We start from the raw sequence: 16,905 nt of genomic DNA, 5'->3' as shown, positions 1-16,905 counted from the left end.
ATCCTTTGCCCATTTTTAAATAGGATTATTTGTCATTTTATTATTGAGTTTTTAAAGTTCTCTATATATTCTGGATACAATAACTTATCAGATATATGATTTGCAAATGTTTTCTCCCAATCTTTGGATTGTCTTTTCACTTTCATGATGGTATCCTTGGAACTACAAAAGTTTTTAATTTGATGATGTCCAATTTACCTATTTTTTCTTTTGTTTCTTGTGCTTTTGGTGTTCTATCTAAGGATATTTGCCTAACCCAAGTTCATGAAGATTTTTTCCTATGTTTCCTCTAAGAGTTTTATAGTTTTATCTATTAAATTTTAGTCTCTGATCAATTTTGAGTTATTTTTTTTTATGTGATATGAGAAAGGGGTCCAATTTCATTCTTTTGCGTGCGGATATCTAGTTTTATCAACGCTATTTGTTGAAAAGACTATTCTTTCCCTATTGAACAATCTGAGCTTCCTTGTTCAAAATCAATTGACTATAAATGTAAAGGTTGATTTCTGGACTCTTAATTGCATCCCGTTGATCTATGTGTCTATCTTCATGCCAGAACCACTCTGTAATGATTACTGAAGCTTTGAAGTAAGTTTTGACATAGAGGAGTGTGAGTCCTCCACATTTGTATTTCATTCACAACATTGCTGTGGCTGTCATGTGTCTCTTGCATTTCTGTATGCATCTTATGATCAGCTTAGCAATTTCTACCAAAAAAGCAGCTGTGATTTTGATAGGGATTGTGGTGGATCTGTAGATCAATTTGGGAAGTATTGCTATCTTAACAATATTGTCTTCCAATGCATGAACATGGATATCTTTCCATTTATTTAGTCCTTCTTTAATTTTTTTCAAGTATGCTTTGTAGCTTTCAGAGTATAGATTTTACCCTTTGTGAATAATTCATTTCTAAGTATTTTATTTTTTTGATGCTATTATAAATGGACTTGTCTTAATTTCATATTTGAAGTCCTCATTGCTAGAGTATAGAAATATAATTTTTGTATATTGACCACGTACCCTGCAGTCTGAATGAACTTGTTTATTAGCTCTAATAATGTTTTAATGAGGTTGTTAGGATTTTCTTATACAGTCAGGTCTTGCTTAAGAACAGGGATACATTCTGAGAAATGCGTTGTTAGGCGATTTCGTCATTGCAAGAACATCATAGCGTACTCACACAGACCTAGCCTACTGAATACCCAGGCTATACAGCACTAATCTTATGGGACCACTGTCCTATACGTGGCCCGTCTTTGTTTGTTTTGTTTTTTTTTTTATAATTTTATTTATTTATTTTTCTCCCAAAGCCCCAGCAGATAGTTGTGTGTCATAGCTGCACATCCTTCTAGTTGCTGTATGTGGGACGTGGCCTCAGCATGGCCGGAGAAGCAGTGCGTCGGTGCGCGCCCGGGATCCGAACCCCGGGCCGCCGGCGGCCGAGCGCGAGCACTTAACCGTTAAGCCACAGGGCCGGCTCGACACGGCCCGTCTTTGATTGAAACATTATGTGATGCATGACTGTACAAGATATCATCTGCAAATAGAGGAAATTTTACTTCTTCCTCTCCAATCTGGATTCTTTTTATTTCTTCTTTTTTAATTGCTTGAGCTAGAACCTCCAGTACAATGTTAAATAAAAGTGTTAAGAGTGAACAGCCTTGTCTTCCTCCTGATCTTAGGCAAGAGCATTTAGTCTTGACCATTTAGTGCTCCACAAGCGTGGCGTGTTGTGACTGCTACTCAGGAACCCACACACTCATGGCCCACCTCCCTCACCCAGAAATGGTTTTCAAAGGCACATTGGCCTTCATCTGAAACTTTAGAAAATGTTTATGAAGTCAATTCAAATCTCAACCTTAAATGGAGAAAAAGTCAGAAAGGGAAGAAGACCTGAAATCGTAGTCATGTCAAATTACAGATCATTCCATGGAAAGCTTGAGTTGAGTTTTTCCTTCTCTGATTCTATGGCTTTTCCTCTTTTCCTTCTGTGAGGAGGTAAATGTTCCTTTACTTGCCTTCTTAGTTATTTCAAAGAAGAAAGTACAATCCCAGCATACACTCATCTATGCTGTTATTCCAGAAAGTGCCGAGTTAAATCTAATTGGCCTCGGTCATATTTAACCATTGCTCTCCTTGACAACTAAAGCTTTATAATGAGAGCAAACTTCTCTCCATTTAGATATTTTCACATTTATACTCATATTGTAAAACCATTAAAATAAAAACCAAACTAATGCAAATGGAGATGAAAATAAATATTGAAAAGTCCCAGACTTATATGGTTTGTGACTGATTATTAAATGTACGAATCTTTCTGGCAGGCTATGCAATTTTTTTTTTTTTTTTTTGAGACAAACTACTGAGGAATTTTACCTCTAATAAACTTTTACCAAAATAACCAGGGGAAGGAGTGATATGCAATAGTTAAACAATGAGAACAATAGTAAATATATAGGTAAATCTAAACAAGCATTGACAGTACTAAAAATATAATAATGACCAATTTTGGAGTTAAACTAAAACACTGGGCAAAAACAACATGGAAGACAAGAGAAGCCTGATTGAATTGAAACAGCTATTTTTAATTGTTTGGATAGGGTATTCAATTTAAATAGTGTCATTAAAATTTTGTCATAATTAAAAGAATAGAAATAAAATAAATATAAAAATAAGTAGAAGAAAACATGGCTGTAACCACGCAATAAAAATGTCTTGCATCTGGCAAAATAATAATCTATATTTACATATTTTATAAATAAAGTAATCCAAGATATTTTGCTAAATGAGTAAAAGAAGACATAGAATAAAAGCTATTGTATAGTATTTATGTGAAAAGATGCCTAAACTGTATGTTTAAGTGAACGTAGATATAAATATGGATATATACTGAGATTTAAAAATATGGGCAAATTTTTCACATCGATTTGGGCTTTTTTCTACTTTATTTTGTTTTATCTGTATTTTATAACAATTATATATATATATGTATGGAATTCAAGTAAGTAATAATTAAAAGAAATACAAAATAGCATAAGCAAAACAGATTAACTAGGCTATGCAATTTTTATTGGTTGATTACAGGAACCATTTTACTCTTCAAAGGAGACACCTGTGCTAAATTTGAAGAATAGTTACAATAGAAGTATTCATATAACTATGTCTTTATGAAGAATGTTCCATAAAACGTTTATGCAATGGAAGCCTGGGAGAGAGGGGACTGTAAAGGCTTAATATCATATTTGGGATAGGTTTGTCGCATGACCACAATGAACTTCCTCCTTCCCCACTTGTGTTCTTGTTAACTGTCCATAAAGAAGTGGTGCTACATAGAGATCTGAGTGTTTGGACCTGAGCACTCACAATGTGAACTATACATATATGGGTGTATGTAGCCAGAGAAACAAAGGAGGAAAGCATTTTCTGCTTTTGATTTCACTTTTTAACAATGACCAAAAATATCCCATATGCTCCCCCCAAAAATCAGTTTTTTATTCTTGTGAGACTAAAAAATGTGGACTGACAATCAGAAGGTAAAAACAGTACAGTGCAACCAGCCTGTGAATCTTTCTGATTGGGTCAGATGGGCCATGGACAATGTCAACACTAGGCAATGCAAAAAGAGCACAGGACTGAATTGGATAGGGAAACATAAAATATGTTATTTTGCCTTTTGGCTGTGCAAATGCAGAGAGATTCTCCACTCCTGCCTCCTGGAGCCCGTGATGGATCCAAAATAAGTCTCACATTGAGAGATTTTTGTTTAAGTGCAACATAAATTCTGTTACAACGTGAGAGTGAAACAGTAGGTTTTCCTGAGCTATATTTTAGTACATAAACGCTAAAAACATCTTGACTGCTAGTGTATCTTAATGATTAGTTTTAAAAATGTTTAGTCTGTTTTCAAATGGCTCCATCATCTGCTGAAGAGCTTTTATGTGTTTTAAGTGACATTTAATTTTGAAAGAGCACCCTAGGCCTTTCTACAAAGACTCAATAGATTTACTTTCTCAAAGAGCTCCAATATTGTAAAGGGAATGTTATTTAGAAAACAAGCCTCCTGGTTGTCACACATGCCTGGTTAAGGTGTTGCTTAAGATAAAAGGGGAAAATCACAGCCAAGGGCTGCCTCATATTCCCCTCTGCGTAGGGACCACGCCATGTGGAAGTAAGTGAATGGCACCACAGGGAGCATCTCAGAATAGTGGTGACTATTTTTCAGTAGCTCTTGCTTCTTTGTGTTGAGTATCTGCTCAACCAAGTGAGAGCAAAAGCAACCTAGGATTAAAGTGAACTCTTTAGTGATCTAGTGCTATATACTTTGCCTTTGGGTATTTTTTTTTCCTGAGATAAAAGTGAGACTTTGGAAATGTTTGTATTCTCAAGTTTTGCCCTCACTATTTTCTGCTGTTTATTAATGAATTACTTCCATTATAGATTTTTTCTGAATTATTTTACCCTGGGAAAGACAAATTTAGAAAAAAATCTGGTAGGTAACCATAAAAAGGAATCTTAAATAAGTATCAGGAATCAAATATACTAAGTTCTTTACCTTTAGAGGCAGTCGACAAGTAAATAACCACTGGGGGTATAGGAGGAATACCTTTTCCTGCCTCTTGTATTTCTCTTGAAAGAAAAAAAATTCAGTAAAAGTGCTTTACTGTACAAAATCATCAAATATTGAAAGAACTATTTTTTCAACATCAAACAAATTTGGGGCAATGTTAGTTTCCACATAGATATAAAACGTTGGCAGCATTATGGATTAACACTGTGAGGTGGGGAACATTATGAAAGCTTTGGTGGTGGTGCAGTTTTCTGTAGGGTCAGGAGAAATGGAGAACAAAGAAAGGAAGGATTGATCAAATCAGGAAATGTGATTCTCTCTAATAGTCTTCTGTCTTGCTTTTTTTGGACTATGAGTCCATTGTTAGATTTTATTTTTATTAAACAACTCTTCCATTTTCTGGAAAACTCTGAGCCATCCTAAAGGAACTTAAGTTGTCACAACTTACAAAGAAGAAGGATGGCTTTAACTTTGTTCATTTCCTATGGTTATAATATAAAATATGAAAAATAGTACAAAAGTCAGAGAAACAATTTATTCCACAGAGAGGTCATGGGGCTCTCTTATAAATCACTTTGTATACCGACAGCCTTGGGTAAGGTGCCTTCAGGTAACGGTCACACAAATAGAGCACAAACCTCTGGGGAGATGATATAAACTGAATGAGGCCCAAGTTTACCAGCTATCACTTCCTATTGAAAAGGCATTTTGATACAAGTCTGCTCTAATCATGTCAGTTAGGAGATAGTTCTAAAGGCCATCCCTGAGGAATCATTACTTCGAGATGCAAACCCCAGGCTGCTTTACTAAAACATTTTAGGATTAATTCTATCCATTGTCAAACAACTCCGGCATTGATATGACCACATCTTTAATACAGTTTACTTCGCTGGATCCTAGATCCTTAACTTTATAGGCCAAAGTCTGTAGTTATGATGTTACGTTATTTTTGGAAATTAAAAGTGTGCTTAATTCAAGGAGAATTCAAAGACATAAGCATCCTGCCACACATTGTTTTCCTCTCACAAAATCCTTCCTGAGATTCCCCTAATGCCTCACCTTAAGCACACACATTATACTGTCTTGGAATTTACACCTTAAGTTGTCAGCTGAAAATATCTTGTCAACTCCTATCAGCTGAAAATAAGCAAACAAACAAACAAAAAAATGGCCACAGGGGCCAGCCCGGTGGCGCAAGCGGTTAAGTGCGCACACTCCGCTGTGGCGGCCCGGGGTTTGCCGGTTCGGATCCGGAGTGCGCACCAATGCACGGCTTGTCAAGCCATGCTGTGGTGGCGTCCCATATAAAGTAGAGGAAGATGGGCACGGATGTTAGCCCAGGGCCAGTCTTCCTCAGCAAAAAAGAGGAGGTTTGGCGTTGGATGTTAGCTCAGGGCTGGTCCCCCTCACAGAAAAAAAAAAGGCCACATTTATAAAGTATGATCATTCACCAATACAAGCACTTTATATGCATTATTTTATCTTCTCAACATGAAATGAGGGAGGTACTTGCATTATCACCATTGTATAGACATGGACCCTAAAGCCTACAGAGGGAAGACCACTTGCCTAATGTCTTCAACTAGGTTCCTTATGGGCAGGAATCATGTGTCCCTCTTCCTTTGTGTTACCATTAGCATCTAGAACGGTCTCAAATCTTTGTTAGCACTCATGAAAAGAGGTTGAATGGCAGATATGCCGGGCCATCCTCAGACCCTTGTTCACGATCCCTTAAGAATGGGCTAAGAAAGCCATATGTTATGATTTAAAGAAGGCATAGACAGAGATATTGTGTTTACTGCATGCTAGAGATTCTCTGATCTTCATTTGAACATTCCTGACACAACAGTGGATGCAGAATAAATACTAGATGAGTGACTAGATGAATAAAGGAATAGACATAGAGTGATAAGGGTTGGCTCTAGGGCAGTGTGGGATCAAGAGAGGGGGTGTATGAATAGGTTAAACTTATAGTTTAACCTGGTCTAGTTTTTTCTCCTGTCACAAATAAGCTTTTTAAAAGAGAACCCACTAGTAGAAACAATTTTTTCCAAAGGTGAAATAACTGCTGTTCAGTGTATTAAAAGCAAATATTTAGGTAATCACATGCCTTGAACACAGGTGCCTGTGGTAACCTGGAATGCTCTTCTTGCTAATTTGTACTTTGGCAGCTCATCTCTCCTCTGTGCAGCTGCAGGGTTCTGGGGCATATGAATGATGAATAAGTCATCAGTGTAGCTTCGTTGATAGAGTTTATTAAAACTGTAAGAGTTATTTGTACATTCCTTCTGGGTAACTTCCTATAAAGTCCAGTATTCTCCAACTAGATGAATAGTGAAGAATGATTGACGTACAAATATATTTGCATGATTGAAACAGTAATTGTTGGGGAAAATTACACCATTATTTATTGCAGACACTGAACAGTTGTCAAGCAATATTAACGTCATTAAATCAATAGACAAGCACAGAACAACTGAAGCAAAGTCATAGATTAACAGATGGCAGCATAATGGAGTTAATTTTTTATTGACTTAACCATTCTCCTATTTATAATGCCCTTTCCATCAAGATTCAGTTCACTTTGGGATGATGTATATATAATGGAATCTCCTCCTATACAGCTGCTGAGGAATAAGTGTTGATGGTTATTATCCGTATTATTTTTAATCAGACGCTTTTCATAGATTCAAGTAGAATGATGACTCTATGGGAAACTGATAAGACATAGCCAAACTTTTCATGTAACTTTTAGAAAAAAATAATCTTCACTAAATAGTTTTGTGGTCAAATGACTGTGGAAAATCTAGGTTGAAACAAGTGAAAAGTCCTTCGTTATCAGAACTGTCGTTATGTTAATGTGCGTGGGTCTCCAAGACGAGTGCTGTGGTGTGCAGCACTATGGTCATGGGGCCTTGTAGAAGCAGATATACTTTTTTAATTACTACTTTAAATATTGGAATTAATGCACTGCTTAATTAAGTGCAGCTTTAGAGAGCTGACATTAGACTTCTCGTGAGTGGGAGCCATTTCACTGTACTAGAAAGATCAAGTGCATGTGCTCTGTCACCCACAGTGAAACAGCAAACCATCGAGCTTCATATTTAGATTTTGGATTAATTGCATTGTATTCGATTAAAGCTTACATGTTATTTTACTTGCTAGGATATACTTTATCTCTTTCATTGCACTGGCTTATCAAATATCTGACTTGAAATTCACACATCAAGCAATATAGTTTTTTTAAATCTACATTTTGCAGGGAGAAATCCTAAGGAAATCACCACTCCTTCTGTTAGCATTACAGTTGCAATAATATGAAGAGTCAGTGCAGTTCCTTCTCCTCCACAGATATGTTTTTGAACATCAGGCAGAGAACTTCCCCATAACTGTGTGTTTCATTGTTTTTTTTCAACCAACCAGCTCAGTGAGGTTCCATCTGAAAAATAAGCATGAGAAAGGCGATTGCTATTTTCCTCCCAACTACGTGCCACCCTAATAGAGTTCCGTCTCCTCCCAGGTCATGAAGTAGGGAAAGAAACTGTTTTGAGTCTCTGCAACAAGATGATATTTCTTTAAGAATACTATTCAGCTTTTTTAAAACTAAAAATGGTTTCTTAGTGATGTTAAACTGGTTTGCTATTTTCCTTTTATTAAAACATAAATAAAGAGTTCTTAATCTGTCGAGTAATTATGTTACACAAATTATCTTCACCATACCAATTATGTAATTTCTTTAAAATAAAATGCAAAGAATGTTTTCATCAAAATGAATAACTGAGTAATGTACACACCGAAGCTAAAATCTGTTTGTGATCATGACATGCCTATTAAAAAACCTAATGCTATGTGGAGATACGATTTACCTCATTATATTCATCAGCTGAAATCACCAGGTGTGGATTGAACATTTAGCATGGTGTGGATCTCCTTCACTGTGTCTTTAACGTCGTGTGGAAGCATGTGCTCGTCCCAAAGTTGTCCAGAGGCATGGCTTGGCTATTTATTTAGAACCGAAGGAAATGACATTGATGGACCTTTCCTGGGGTAGATTTCGCCCTCAACAGCACAGTCTCTCTGAGCCCAGTGTGTGCCTATCTGATGTAGACACACATTATGTCTCCTTAGTGTTGCCCACGAATAAGTGACGCAGTCAGGTGCTGCCTTCCTCAATTCTGCTGTAATTCTACTATTCTTCACGTAAAGTGGAGAATGCTGCCAAAGAACTAGTATGGGGAATGCCCAACACATCTGGGCGAGAGATGTTTTTTAGGAAGGCATACGAGTCATGCAAGGCCTCCACTTTACAAAGGAGGAGAGCAGTGGGAGGTGAGAAGCTCCCTAGGAGGCACAGAAAATCAAAGCACGGAGGAAAGGGAAGTGGCCTTATATCCATTGGTCCCTCAACAATGTTTAGCCACTTTCACATTTTCTTCCCAAACCATAAACTCTCTCCGTAGGTCCCGACTGAATCTGCACACACCTGAACTTCTCCCTAACGTGCACCTGCCACTGCTCATGAAGGCTCCCTGTTGGGTGAGATCTGTGCTTCTGCTGACAACTCTCAGCTTGTAAAGAGATCGTTAAACAGATGGCCACTGGCCGCTGGCCCCAGAGGGGAAGGAAGACAGCAATAACAACAGAATGCAATTCTGGGGACAGTGAGACAGACACAAAGGCATCAATACCTAACAGTTGAAAAAATCATGTTGAAATGTAAAACTAGGTGGTAGAAAAGACTTAAAACAATTATTAGATATTTTTCAAAGACCACTTTCAACTTGATTACTGTGTCATTATATTTTCGGAGATTGAAAAGCCAACATATCATCTGAATGCAAAATTGTTTACGTCTAACTCATCTTCGCCATAAAATAGGAAATAAATTTATAAAGGTACTAAATGTTTCAGGATCCATTCAAGATTTTTAAATGTTCTAAAAGATTTTAGGGGACTGTAATAAAGAGTTAAGAAAATTATGTGGAAAAATTAGACTCTGAAGAAGAGAAATAAGAACAATAAAATGACTTCATCAATTATTTTAGCTTCTGGCTCACAGCCCTCCTCTTTGCCCACAGATACAATCCTTAGGGGCTTTCACAGGCACAGGCTCATTTTCTCATTTGCTGACAGCTCGGTTCCTCAGCATGAGAGGATCTATTTTTGTACGTGCACTTTATGTTGTCTGTTCCTTTTTTAACTACCCACAATCATGACTTAATTTTAGAATGTCTATTGTGCCAACAGGACATTGCTTCTTGCCACAAAGACAATATTATTTGATTGATTCTGCATATTACTTAAAAAAAAAAAAAAGAGCTTTGGAGGTCAATCTTGAACAAAACTGCCATATTTGGAAAGTCAACTCAGCAGAGCTATATGCAATAGAGCCAGATATCACTTCATCGTACAGTGTTGCAAGATGTGGCAGTATCCTCCCATTTCAACTCTACCTTAACCAAGGGCTTCTGGAAATAGTAAGTCTAATGCAGACTTATTTTAGATGTCTGTACAAATTAACTTTGTTTTAAGAATTCTCTAGTGGCAGTTTTGCTGTAGCAGCTGTCAGACATACATCGAGGAAACGTGTATTGAAAGTGCATTGATAAGAGTTGCCTATTGTTTCTGTAGAAAGAGATTTTCAAACATAATTCTTTACATTTCCATCATCCTCTTCCCCAAATTAAAAATATATATATTGTCTATATATTATTCTCTTTAGTCAGTAACTTCCTCATCTCTTTATGCATCTGTTTCTCTCATTTTCAGATAAATTTCCAGGGTATGCATGTTCAGATCATGTGGACTACATGTCATTATAACTCTCTTTGACTAAAAATATGTCCTCCAGTATTGGTAGCTCAAACAAAATGCTTTCAGGTCCCTAATGGTTATGGGAGTGTCAACTGACAAAAATTCTAATATATTTCTGTCACACTGATTACCTACACTTTTTTGGATTAAAAATAAAATAAAATAAAACCTGCTCAATCCTGTAACAGAAGGAAGGATTTTTGGATCCTTTTGTTTTTCGTAGGAGGATTCACCCTGAGCTAACATCCGCGGCCAATCTTCCTCTTTTTTTTTTTTTTTTGCTTGAGCAAAATTAGCCCTGAGCTAACATCTGTGCCAATCTTCCTCTATTTTGTATGTGTGACACCTCCACAGCATGGCTGATGGCTGTACTTTCTCTTAAGTACGGAGAAAAAAAAATTTTTTTTAATGGGTGGAGTAGGTCTGCGCCTGGGATCTGAACCCACGAACCTGGGCTGCCGAAGCCGAGTGTGCGGAACTTAAACCACTTGGCCACAGGGCCGGCCACTCTTGGATCCTTTAATGTTCTAACAAAGACCTAATGACCTCCTGGAGTATTTATGCTGCATTTGTGCCGCATTGTACAAAAGGTCCAAGATTCAGAGGGTAAAAAGTGACTGGCAGTTGTCCTATTTCTACTACATATGTGGTGTCAAGTCACTTAACTTCTATAAAAATGTATTTCATAAAATGCTAAATTTACATGAGTATTTGCCAAATTGGAGGGGGCAGGGAAGAGTCAAATGGAATTTTTTAAAAAAAACTATTACATTTACATTCTTCAGAAATCAAAACAATATATTGAATTATTTACTGAGGAATCCCTTTCTTACCACTACTCCCATCATAGGGAGTTGTGAATGGCCTGACTGCTAAGTTTGCATGAGACGAACTTAACCATCATGGTGCTAGCATATCCCTAACATAACAACAGCAACAGAGAGGCAAAGAAAGGGGATAGAGAGCTACCAGTGCTATAGTAATAACTCAAACTCAGGGTGCCCATGGAGAGCAACCTGTAATATCTAAGTAGGTCATGCAATTTGAAATTGAGAGAGAAGAGGGCTTGTTAGGTCACCATGCTCACTCACTCAGTAGAGAAGGCTGTGAGTGTCCCACAGAAATTTCAACCCAAAAGAGTTTTCCTTTAATCATGTTCTTATATTTTCATGGAAAATGTCTAAAATGTCTAAAATAGACATTTTCCTATGCATTACTCTACTACTCTATATTCACTCTTGGGATTTTCCTCTCAAATGAATCAAATATAAAGGGAACTTTATAGAGTGCTGAGTTGCGCTTTGGAGCTGAACAGTCAAGTGCTATTTTTCTCATGGCTTGTAGCACAGTGGAAAAAATGATGCTCCTGAATAGCTCATATTTGCAGGTGGTCAGTATGATAGACTTCCAGTTACACATGGTTAAAAAATAATAAAAAAAAAAAAATCCTCAGTAAAGAGAAGAGAAGGATTGAGAACACGTCTGTGAAACTTTTTCTTAAGAGGAGAATGATAAGCTGTGGGCAATATGAGAGAAGTGTATGTGTGTAAAATCTCACTGAAGTCTCTGCCTTTTATAAAAATATCAATATTTGAAAGACCCAAGCAAAGACACAGCCAATTATGTTATGTTTCTCTAATTGTTCACAACTTGTTATCTTCCAAGATTATAAGAATATTGGAGCTGGAGAGCAGAAGCAAGACCAAAGAATTATAAGTAACCTGCACAATGGGAAAGTGTATAGTTGATGTTCAGTATCATTTGAATCATGAAATAGACTCGCGGAGATTCATTTGAAGAGAGACTGCATGTGGAACTGGTTTCTCTGGTGTGGTTGAGTCAGACTCTGCAGAGCATGTGTGTCCTGACTCCCTGGAGCCGCTGTGCTCTCACTGGCCCACAGGAGAGTGACTCCTGGCTGACCCTTGTCCACCCTGTAAAGAACACTCACAGAAACATGCAGTTTAGCAAGTTAAATTTTATTATTCGATTGGGTTTAGCAGTTTGCAAACAATAAAATTTAGTGATTATATTATACAAAATCCCACGTTCAGTTCATTTGATAAAAATTACATCCGTTTTGCAATTTTGCAACTCTTTCTTAGACTTCATAACATTCCTGTAAAACTTTGTAAGACATCTTATGTAATCCATCAATTTGATAAGAAAACTGCTTGTTCTATGTAAAAGGAAGATGACCTTGGTTTCTCACATTAGATAAAATCATGCTCATTCCCAAGTTCCCTAGAGAAAAAAACTAAAGAAAATACCAACACCGCTGTAGTTGGTGAGTTCATCATTCATGATTTGGAAATGGACCTCCAAAAAAGTGAGGGAAAAATCTCTCTCAGAGAAGTCAAAAATAATTCCCATTTTTGTCAAAACACTAACTTTAAGAAATGAGGAACACGATTCTGATGATAAAAGGGAATACAAATTATATGGAAATTGGAAAATAACACATAGATTATCTATCCTGTCACATTTTATCTCTGAACTGATCGATGACTTGAGCTCATGCTGGTGAGTAATGAAGGATTGATGTAACAGTAGACACACAGAGATAAACCACATGCTATTTCGTGACTCTGAGAATGTAGTGGCCAAGACAGATAATTTAAGTCCAGAAATATTTCCATTGTACTGCTGTCCAGAGACAAGGACATTGGTTAGCGCCTGTATTTTATCTAGGCCAACCCCCTTGACATAAAAAGGAGGAGACTGAGTCCTAGAGAAATTATTATCACAGAACTATCAAACTGTGCCACACATTTCTGGTTTTGACCTCGGCTGAGTTCTTAGGTTTTGTTCCCAAGAGCAATAACCAGGAATTCTCACTTTAATTTGATTGTTTTGGTTTGAGGATTTTGGAAATAATTAGTGTCTCTTGACAGGTCTTCTGTGTTTCTTTATCTTTAGCACACTGCTGCTCTCTTGGCTCCAAATTTTCAGAACATCCCCATAAAGTTTCAATATTGTTTGGTGATCTTAGCTGAAGCATTTTTACCTCCTAGATACTTTGTGTGTGTATGTGTGTGTGTGTGTGTGTGTGTGTGGCACGCGCACATGCGTGTGTGTGTCTGGGACCTGCTTGGTATTCCACGTCAGTCTTAATTTATATAACCTTAAAACATTGCTCAGCACGCTGAGGGAGAATTGTTTATTTACTCCAAGGTTCTTTATCCTGGAGAATTCTTAAGTCAGGGAGACAAATTTCTGTAAAAACTAATCATCTAAAAGCATTCTAATACAATCTTTTGTTATCAAGTTTCATTTATAATTATTAAAGGAGTGATTTTGAATATTTTCTAAGAAACTATATACATATATTATATATGGTTATAATATATAATATATATTACTAAATTCTTATTTGAAATGTGAAAAATTATTAATAGATGATATTATCACTTTTAGAGCCTCAGACATATCTAATTTTTGAGAATATATGAACTTTAGAATTGGAGATTTATACTTTATCTTGATATATGTGAACAGATAGGGATGTGTTGGGGGTGGAAAGAGCTACAAGTCTGTCCTGGCACAGGGTTAAATCTCACCTACAATTCAGTCTACAGAAACAGAAAAAGCAAGAAAACTGCTTTGACAGCAAAATTAACAAATATATAATACGTCTATTTAGCAATTACACAACTATCAAACTGCACAGCTTAATAAAGCTGCCACCAGGTACATTTCTCCTTGGCCCATTTGATCGTGTATATAAACAGCAGATTTATAGCCTGGTCCCCAGGACGCCACTGCCATCTGCATTGCTATGGTAAAACCTAGGAGGATTCCCGAGGTACTTGTGGGCTTTGCAAGACTACTTGCAAAAAGCTGTAGAACACTGTCCATCAGAAAGAGGGGGAATAGAATGAATCTCTTAATATGTTTTAATTAAGCAGCAAAAGGTTTCCATTTCTGGATTATTAAGTAGAAGAAAATATCGTGGAATTTTTTTAAAATAAAAATTCATTTTTATTACCAAAGGAGAACGAACAGTATTTAGTCACAATGAATATAAATGCCGAATGTTGTTAGGTGTTGAATAAGTATTGGTATCTATTTATATTATGAGAAGGAAACAGTGTATTTGTGTTCAAATGTGAAGGTGTGGTTACAGTGGGAAGGTAACGTGAACATCTAGCGACCTTTGCCAAGTCTTCGTATCATATTTTCTCTAGTTAAGTGTTCTCATTTTATTTTAATTAGGAGGCAGAAGAATTCTGATGCATAGCATAAAAAATCAGAAGAGGTTTCACAGGAAAACCTGTGGATATGAGTCCTACATGCTATAGAAGCACAAGATTCTTCTTAAAGTCATAGTAACTAGACTACAGCATTAAGCACTATAATTACAGAAGTGAATCAGTCAACTGAATATCTGAAGTGCATTTGTTTAACGTCCCTAAATGATCAGTTATTATCCAAGAGACCACTCCATAAGTATTTTTTAAATTATCAGTAATTATACCCTTTGCTTACTTAAAAACAATTTGCAAATGAAAAGCAATTATTTCAAAAGATGGAAATGATCATCAAATGAGCAACTCCTCTTCATGAAAACCACTTAAAGCCAGTTCAAAAAGAAACTTCTTTGACTATTTTGCAAATAAAAATTCAGATAATTAACATCCAGAACCTAAGAGAAAATATTTACATAAAATGTATTTCCACACTATTTTAGTTTGTTCTGAATCATAATTGAATATTTTACTTTGTACAAGTAAATGTTTTACTGTGCACACAATATGGGATTAACATCTGTAGGTGATGGGCATTGCAGATCTTCAGAATCAGTTTAAATGAGAGGTCAGCAGCATGACAGCTCCTGTGCACATGTTGAGCAGCAGGCAAGAAACCACACGAAGACGTAACAGGCAGCTAATGGGTTCCGGGAGAAGCTACATGACTGATGCTGTCACAGTGCATAGGCCCTCTCCCTAACAGCCCTAAGGAGCAGACTTGCCTACTTCAGCCCATTTTGGTATCTTCTCAGACAGGACTTACGTTTGGGGGACAAATATAGTGGAAGGATGAAATCATCCAACAAAAATAAAACCATCATGTGGAGGAAAGGATGAAATATGTTTATGTCATTTATTATCAAGACTTATTTAAACAAAAATTTTCAAAGATTTAAGGGAAACTCAGGAAGGGTTATGAAAATTTATTTCTCTCATTTCAAATAATAAAAAATTTAAAGGAATGTTTCTTTGTATAAAGGAAGATTCTAAGAGTCAACAACTTTTTTGGTAAATATGTACAGGTGCCCAATGAGAGTTGTTTCACAGGAAATTATACCAAATCAATTGTGTGCCTAGTATGAACTTTATAGGCAGAAAGACACACAGATATTCTGCCATGCTTTGATGCCTTTCATGTATACCTTTCTCTACGTACATTCATATGTTCATAAACGCATGGGAAAGAGTCTGAAGGGAAGCCTACAAATGGATTGCATCGCTCCATTTTGTGTGGGGGCGGGGATTTGATAGGGAACATGAATTGAAGAGGGTTGATTAGGGGACTTTTCCTTTACATATACTGCGTGAATAGTTAAGTGACAACATATATACATTAATCGTATAATTAGACTCTTGTTTTTTAAAACCTATACCCACTATTTACCCCCACCAAACAAAAAAACAGGCCCAACCTATTATAATTGGGTGTGTCATTTGGCCTTATGGTCCATTGCTGTGGGTTTGGCAAAATTTTACCTCCCTTTGGTTTACGTGTTTAAGAATTACAATAGAGTCAATTCAATTATTAGATTAATTGTGAGCCACAGTTGAAAAATCCTTTTTATTTATCTTCTGATTTTTTCCACAGGGGTGATTGAAACTATATTCTGGTTACAGTTAATGATCAAGCTTTAGTATGAAAAATTCAATTGCAACACATAAGAGGCGATGCTGAGTGTCATGGGGGATACGAGGAAGTACAAGCTATTGTTCCGAAACCTGCCACGTCACTCAGCCTCCAGCTTCAGGAACTTCAGAGCTCCCGGAAAACACTGAGCAGCTTTAACAACAGGAGCCTTCCTGCACACAGACTCTTACTGGGCGCCTCAGTAGTTAAGAGAGTCGGCAGGGAAGTGCTCTGGGTGAGAGGACAGAGGTGTTTGGAGCTCTCTGGAATGTCACCTCTGCTTGTCCTGCCGAGAGGCTGGAGGCTCCTCTGTGGGCCCAGAGCTGGAGCTCAGGTCCTCATCTTGACCCCACACCAGGCTCTTCAGAGTCAGTGAACACAAGCATCAAGCAGAGTTTTAACAATCTGCACCCTGCCTTCCTCTCCTAGTTTCTGTGAAAATCAAAGTAAATAATTTACCTGACAGAGTTCTTGAAACTAAAAGAATAACCTCAGTGAGGGGATTAAGAGTGGTCCAGTGGCAGACTGTGCATTTAACTCCTTCACTAAAGGCTGAGGGTCTGAAAAGAACGCTAAGGGAGAAGTTGCTCAGAAACAGCACGAGTGAAACACAAAACGCAAGTTAAAGCAGACAAGCAAGCACACAT

Source organism: Diceros bicornis, assembly GCF_020826845.1.
Source record: "Diceros bicornis minor isolate mBicDic1 chromosome 22 unlocalized genomic scaffold, mDicBic1.mat.cur SUPER_22_unloc_1, whole genome shotgun sequence".
Taxonomy (NCBI): Eukaryota; Metazoa; Chordata; class Mammalia; order Perissodactyla; family Rhinocerotidae; genus Diceros; species Diceros bicornis.
The sequence above is the reverse complement of the archived record's forward strand: the minus strand, read 5'-3'. Positions refer to the sequence as shown.